A 7,228-nucleotide genomic window follows, 5' to 3' on the forward strand; every position below is an offset into this window, starting at 1 on the left:
GGTCACGAGTTCGAATTCCATGTGTGGCAGTTGCCACGTACTGGCCTATGGTCGGTGGTTTTTCTATAATGATTCCGGCTTTTTGCCTATTAAACCTCCTTAAATGACGCTGGCTGTATACAGAACATAAAACGTGGAATCAATCAAACATGTTTATGGAGGCCACTGAAAACGGTATGGTCCCATTAAAATCAGTTTTAAATTTATCACCTCATGTTTCTGAAAACCTATTCTTATGTCTTCAACACAACACGAGATTATCCCGAAGATTCCAAGATGCATTCACGAATGAATTTATTACAAAAAAGTTCTCAAATTGCTGAATTAAGAAGTAAATGTAATTGCTTAGCGATTGCTCGCGTGGAAACATTTGAGTAGAGAACAGTATAAATCGCAAGATGAGAAAACAATTTAGTTGTTACAAATCTATTTATTTCTCCGTGACATAAATGACACAGCGGTGTGCCCTTTACATTAACCATTGCTTTCATTATTGGTAATTGGGAACAATAGGGAACCGACGCTGTTGACATCAGGGATCTAGGCCAACAGTCGCCATCCTTAAGTGAAAACGTCATAAAGTAAATTGAAGATAAACAGTTACAGTAAAGCATTTACTCTTGTAATGTAAGGTATATCATATCTATTAGCATCAATGGTATCATCACTATTCATAAGTATGAGTATAAGTATAAGAGGTATCACAGTGCACCAATAAAACTTTGTGTTTAAAACAATAAACATACGTGTACTATTGTTATGTATTCATTTGTCACCATCAGTTTCATCGTTGAAAAAAAATACTAATGACCGTGTACAGTGCTGCTGATGATGAAAATATCCCTTTTATAACTATCTATCTCTAAGAACGATACGATACACGTTTTCAAGTATCGGTGCCTTTAGAGAGAATGGTGTGTTTCAAGAGTCATCTTGTAAAGGACGAACGCTCCTCTCAAGGCCAAAACCTGGTGGGCAATGTTAAGGAAGGCATTAGGAAAATAAGAATATGAGAAAAGATAAAACGCCAACGTAGAAGGATATGTTTGGTGACAATGATATCTTCAATTGTGTTTATAATTACTTTATTACTATGGCAACACAGAGTACGTTAGTTCTGGGTAGGCATCACTAGTTTAAACAGCTAAATGGCTGTCTGAGGGAGGTGGTGAGTGGTGAAATATACGAGCTGTTCTGACCTTTACTGATCGCCGTCCAAAGTTCATGCAGTCCTCTGGAGCAAAACAAAACACGGGGTAATAACTGGACTATAATTAACGTACGGCGAAACGCCGGCCATACATTCCCGTAACCAGCCAGTCATGTAACGACAAACAATAATAAAGTTCATTTCATGTAAAATTGGTGACATTTATAGGTTACATGCACAACTAACGAGGTCATAAACCAAATATTATATTGTAAATTATAAAATAATAATGTAAAGCATCACGTTAAGCAGAATGACAATGGTTAATGACACCCTGGTTAATAGTCTGGATGTACCACTTATTTTAATCATTCAATATTCAAATTATAACGTATGTGTACATGCGGTATCTCGATTAAAAAAATATTATTTACACTACTTATGAAGCATGTATTTGCACACACTTGCAATTGCTAATTCAAACATGCATCGCCATCGCACGTTTTCCTGTGCGTTTGTAAATGTTTATGTCCTTTGCCAGTTGAATGTCCATCGAAAACTGCCCCGCGTAGATTTCAATTTTTGCTTTTGCAATTCTAATTTCAAAACAAGTGTACCATTAACCAAACGGCATGGAAAAAAGAGTTTATGTAAAAATATAATGGTGTCTGCGTTTATTTGTTTTCCGTGCTCCTAAACGGAGGATTAGAATAATGAACATTTTGCTGGTAGATAAATCACTGAAAACCCAGGGAAAATGTGTCCACTCAATGCTCTACGTGGTCCTCGAGCACGCGACCCAGAATGAAAGGACTAGTTTTGGATTCTGAAGATTTTAACAACTCGACAAGTGGTCGTTAGTGTTAGTTAGTTTATCTCTCGCCCAGATTGCATTCATATCGAATAGATATACTATTGAATAATTAATAACAATATAATAATAATAATAGTTATCAATATCGCAAGACAAACCGTCAGAATACACAACTCCTAAAACGACAATGTTTACCTTTACCATGTCTATAGATTGACACAGTCAAGATTTAATCGGTAAATCTGCCAGATCATGATAGGACTATTAATCATCTCTGTACCCTAAGTACCGACCATCATTCTACATCAAACATTAATCGTGGCGTTCATATTTTCATGGATATTTTGTGACCACCAAAACATTTGTCTCCATTACCGTTCGCAGACACATGTTTTCTGGATAATTTGGGAAGCTTATTTTCTTCTTCTTTAGTTATTGGATATTGTGGTTTTTTTTTTATCTCCCAGCGTCCAGTGGCGAAAGAATCCCCGTGGAGTGGTGGGATAGCGATTATATACCACCAGTCTGTGGAGCGAGATATCAACATCGGACATGACCTCGTGCATAAAGCATTGTTGAAAAAGGTGTCATTAGAATGGACAGAAGAAATAATCTAGTGCCAAGGCTAATTAGACCACTAACGCTGTGACTTGCGTACATTTGTCTGTAACGTGATATCACTAGGATATGGCATTCATTATACTACTACGGACTGCAGATGGAGAAAACTCTTTGGCAAAGGCAGTAACTCTGACTAGTTCTACCCATACTGACAACACACAGTAGAGCGGAGGAGAGCTATGATAGTGAGGGAGTGTATCTCGTGTATAAGCTTCCCTAATTTGTGACGTGCACGGTGGAGGAGAATGTACCTATACTTTCACTGAGGGATATTTTACTTGTAAAAACTTTGTGTTAAATCATTGTAGTTTGGATTACGATACCATCCATTGCTCCTGGCGTGATTTCCACCCATAAGGTATCGGCGTGTGTGCTAGTTTGTGTTATGTTTGGAGATATATGTTTGTATTTTACTCATGTTGGTATTTCGTTCGCTTCACTGAAGAATACCGATGTAGCTTTGACTTAAAACATAGAAACATTTCTATGTTTTATGTCAAATTTGATTTGTGGATTATACGATTACTGTTTGCATTTTGAGATGTTATCAGAAGATCGATATGGTTTATTCCATGCACGCCAAGAATTCTACATAATATTATGGTAGTTTATACAGATCTAAGCTAAACTTCGTTATGATTTCAATATAACCTTTGGAGGTACTGCAGTTAATTCCATGTAGTAGCAAGATGTATGTAAATGTTTACTTCAGTGAGTATTTCACATTTTATAGTATTATCTCTACGGTATATATATAGTAATACCATAAATTATAGTGAATAAGTTGAATAGATATAACGGAATATTGGAACCGCATATCAAGGCATAGCCACTGCTTACATCAATGGGGAGACCTCTACATCATAATCTAACGTGTACTGATTAGTTTCGTGGAGACAAACTGTTTTTACGATTTCACTCAGCAGTCATGTGGATTTTATCTGTTAAACTCTATATAATAGCTAAATCATACTTACATAAATGTACAAGCTTGTAATCATAGTCATATAGCGATATTACTTATATACATAATGTACTAAGTGAAAATTGCGAAGTGATCGCGAAAGTAATCGACTACGTGGTTATTCGAATGCAATGAATAAAACGCGAACAGTAATAATTCCTAATTTCAATTAATTGACAGTTTATAAATTGATGATTAGGTAATACAGTATCTATGTAAACAACACACATTCTGTAACAACTATGACCCATGACTCGAACCATCACAAAATAAGACTTGTATGTTAGGGCTGAAAACAACATTGGGAAGCAAGGAAGACAATGGTGGTTTAGTGTTTCCCTAGAGCACAATGGACTTAACTGCCTGTCACAAATCAGTCAAGACTTAGTGTATTTTCTCTGTCCTCATCACTGTGTATTTCTTATATCACACAAATCTTATTTCTTCTACCGATTCCGTATTATGACCTGTCGTGCAGGGTTATTTACTTTTTTTGCATTTGCAGTCTACAGCTTGCCATTAAATATTTTACATTTGAACATTAGTTTATAAGCTTATTGCAAGGTCTATGTCGACATTCTTCCTCCGGGACGACGCGTAGTTATGGAGCTATAGTATAACTAATAGAAAACCTGGCCCCACTTCAACTTCTACTGTCTCTTAATCTCCTCCCCTTGTATCAGGAGGAGACATTCACTCAGGTTTAGATCTTTAATAGTATTATAAGACAACTATAGCTGTTTGACGTGGTCAATACATGAATTTATTAACATCAAAGAATATAATTTCAACCGATAACGAAGTAGGCTCCTAAAGCTGTAATCAATATAACTTTAACCAGTGTTAAGGCTACGACAGTAAACTAATTTACATCTTTAGAATATTAAACACGCCTGAGATTAACTATGACGAGCATACCAACTTACTTTCTGGAGAATTTATTTCGCGATTATACTCTAATAATCATCGAATTTAATATTTCGCGAAGATTCATTTTTGCGTATAATAATCGACTGTGGAATAAACGAAACATAACAAAACGACAGATGTAAGGTGATGTACAAAAGGATAACTGATATCCCAATAATAAGGTTTCCCTTAAATGGGTGTACTTATAAGTATCGCGGTTAAGAATATATGAATACCATTATCAAACTACATTTTTCGCATTGAGAATATTCAAAGTCAACTACTAATGTTTTTTTTTTTTGTTTACATGGCGACTGTAGTCCTTGTCTTAAGACAATTGATACTATACCTATTATTGTTACATCAATAATTCGCAGTCGTATATCTAGTTTATAAGGCGTGACCTTAACTGTTTGTCTAAATACTCTCGCTGGTTAGCCACACAAAGCACTTGTTTATTGTCGTTTTATACTCTGTGTTGTCATCGTTACCGACTATTGCCTCTCGCCAGTTATATAAATAAACACCCTGCTATACCACTTAGAAACATAGTACGAGTATATATACATATTATGTAGACATACAGTAACTATGTTTTGCCGAATGCTGAAGTAGAAAACCTTTCCGGAGAGTGACAGGCGTTCAACAAGTACGTTCTGGAATGGTCTGTTTTACGAGGATACGGAGTACCACTGGTATCTTTATTGTTCGTCTGACGAGATTCGATAATTGCTTTCGAACCCCTTGTGTTGGTAAGGTGAAATAACGAATTGGTAGAAAAAAGTGAAACTTTCTCTAGGTTGATTTATTTATCATTTTTGCTGACATTTTAGAATATTTTATTGATCTAAATTGGAATCGTCCTTATATGTTAATGATTACAGAGTCTATATTACTTTTGTTCCATTAAAATTGCATGCATTTTGGATAAAGTCAGAACGACTTGGAACTTTACATTTTAAGAGTGTATCTAGTATGAATTTAAAACCAATTCTTTTTGTCATTATCTCGGTAATGTGTCAGCCATACATGCCGAATAATACATTTGGTAAGAAATCTACTTAGAGTCGCATAGTGCATCTATCAGCTATAATAGCAGATATTTAACTACCGACAAGCATGAGTGCGGTGCACATGCACTGAGGACGTTTCATTTGGAAATTGTGAATCCACATTTCGATTTCGAGTTTTGTTACATTTTGTGATATAGATATCATAAGTAACAGTTTTAGTTCGTATACAGGGCATTAACTTCCGAAAACTTTTACTTCGAAGAAACAAGACTTTGGTATTATATGTATAGGAACATTTTAAGTGAAGCACTTTTTTAATTTTTGACAAAACATATAGCTCGCATGAACCAGGAAGTAAAAGCAATATATACAAGCAATATAGCTTGTGAAAATATTCTCATTTAGCAAACACATTAGTCTACGTGAATCACACAATCTTGACGGAGTCAGCGGTTTTGTCTGCTGTTGGAGATGTTAACTGATGACAAAGGGCTGACATGTAAACAATCGATAACTTACATGTGTATCATTATTACATCATTTTGAATATTCGAATAATGTCACCTAAAGACTCATTTTCTTTGATAAAAATAACTTATTGGAACCCATAGTTGTTTTCTCAGCTTTCGTTTTATTTGAAAAGGCGAATCACTATTGCTCGTTTGAACTATTTTCCCCGTATATGGCACCATCGTTCATCATAGGGAATATTGATTCTTTATATTTCTCATCAAAATGACTAAAAAAAATTTGAAAGTACGTTTGAAATTGTTAGGGATGAATATTTCCTGGTACCATGTAGCTGAACAAAAATCGCAATTTATTTCTTAAAAGAATAAATCTAATGCTAAAAAAATAATTATAGAATCTACACATATGAAACGCGACCATGGTTATCCCAAGAATTCGTGAAAAATCCTCACAAAAATAACCGACTCTATAGTACTTTACATTCCTGTATCTTACTACTCTGCCGTTACCTTTCCGTTATTTATTCTTATATATTGCCATCAGGTATCTAGTGGCCTAATACCTGTATTATGATGAGTAAATGTACCTAAGCCGCATCAGGAATATAAGGAAGAGTGCTTGGAATTCACTTTGAGAATAGCATCATAGAGTATCAGAAATGATAGATATAGTTATCACTGCTCGACGAATTTCACGTGATCCCAGTGCTGTCAGTAATAGCTCCTTAGCATATCATGGCAATGAGTTTGCCAATCAAGTAATGACGGTTACAAATAACTGCCGGACGAATTAGCTTTTATTTGAGGTTCCAAGGCGTTTCATCATTGGGTAATTATACTGACGAATATCAAGATGAAAATGAAGCTGGCACTAGACTATGGGGTACGATGAGGATTTGTAAGTACGATTCGTCAGCGAACATTAGATGTCAAAATTGATAAAGGACTTAGTATCTCTTAGAAACTAAATCTACATAGTGATGGTTATCTTATGTTCGATAACTGCATTTAACTCAACATTTACAGAAGTAGAGAAAATATCTCAAATGTCGATATATGTCTGTGTTAAATATATCTCTACATCTCTACATTGTGATATGTTAACCAGCAGTAGACATATTGCATTAATTTACATATTCGTTGAGTTTCATGCTAGTAATGCTTAATGCAGTCGATCTTATTGATACATGCCCTAGTTTCTTTGACCTATATCTGTAACTGATTAAAACAAAACATATGTTGTTTTTATGATAAAATAAGAAATACGTCAAGATGTGACTTCAGTTC

Source organism: Argopecten irradians, chromosome 1 (genome assembly GCF_041381155.1).
Source record: "Argopecten irradians isolate NY chromosome 1, Ai_NY, whole genome shotgun sequence".
Taxonomy (NCBI): Eukaryota; Metazoa; Mollusca; class Bivalvia; order Pectinida; family Pectinidae; genus Argopecten; species Argopecten irradians.